Source organism: Microtus ochrogaster, unplaced genomic scaffold (genome assembly GCF_000317375.1).
Source record: "Microtus ochrogaster isolate Prairie Vole_2 unplaced genomic scaffold, MicOch1.0 UNK50, whole genome shotgun sequence".
Taxonomy (NCBI): domain Eukaryota; kingdom Metazoa; phylum Chordata; class Mammalia; order Rodentia; family Cricetidae; genus Microtus; species Microtus ochrogaster.
In genome coordinates this window covers 954,741-955,663 of record NW_004949148.1, presented here as the reverse complement: position 1 = coordinate 955,663, position 923 = coordinate 954,741, and the positions used below count along the sequence as shown (strand labels likewise).

The 923-nt window shown below is 46.8% G+C and overlaps 1 pseudogene; it reads left to right on the top strand.

Moving 5' to 3' along the window:
* Positions 1 to 391: 391 nt before the first annotated feature.
* Positions 392 to 918, top strand: LOC101991614 (annotated as a pseudogene).
* Positions 919 to 923: the final 5 nt, after the last annotated feature.

Below are 923 nucleotides of genomic sequence, written 5' to 3'. Positions count from 1 at the left end.
AGTTTCTTTATTATTTAACCAATGAAATCAACAGATTGATATACGACACTCCCACATCATAAGAGGGGTGAGATTAAGAGTTGGGGTAAGTCAAAAGGTCGAGTAAGACCGGGTGATGTCCCTTGAAGAACTTGAAATATGGTAGGTTAATTGATAATGACTTGTGTGAAAGGTGAGTTTTAAACAATTCTGAACTCAGTGCCATAGTACAGCAAGGGAAGAATCCCTTCAGATTTCTGAAAGTCAGGAAAAGTCTCACAAAAGAAGATTGCCTTGAGTGAAGACTTGATCAACCAGTTGAAGTTTGTTAGGATTAAAAAAAAAAAACAAGGGTGCCCTGTCTGCCCAACCCAGGCACTGACGCTCTTCCTTCAAGCCCAGGAATGACCAAGCCTTGTCTGCCTCAACATGGCCAACAAGGGTCCATCCTATGGCATGAGCCGTGAAGTGCAGTCCAAAATCGAGAAGAAGTATGATGAGGAGCTGGAGGAGCTACTAGTGGAGTGGATTGTAATGCAGTGTGGTCCTGATGTGGGCCGCCCAGATCGTGGGAGCCTGGGCTTCCAGGTGTGGCTGAAGAATGGCGTGATTCTGAGCAAGCTGATGAACAGCCTGTATCCTGATGGATCCAAGCCAGTTAAAGTGCCTGAGAATCCGCCTTCCATGGTCTTCAAGCAGATGGAGCAAGTGACTCAATTCTTAAAGGCAGCTGAGGACTATGGAGTCACCAAGACTGACATGTTCCAGACTGTTGACCTCTTTGAAGGCAAAGACATGGCAGCAGTGCAGAGGACACTAATGGCTTTGGGCAGCTTGGCTGTGACCAAGAACGATGGACACTATCGTGGAGATCCCAACTGGTTTATGAAGAAAGCCCAGGAGCATAAGAGGGAGTTCACGGAGAGTCAACTGCAGGAGGGGAA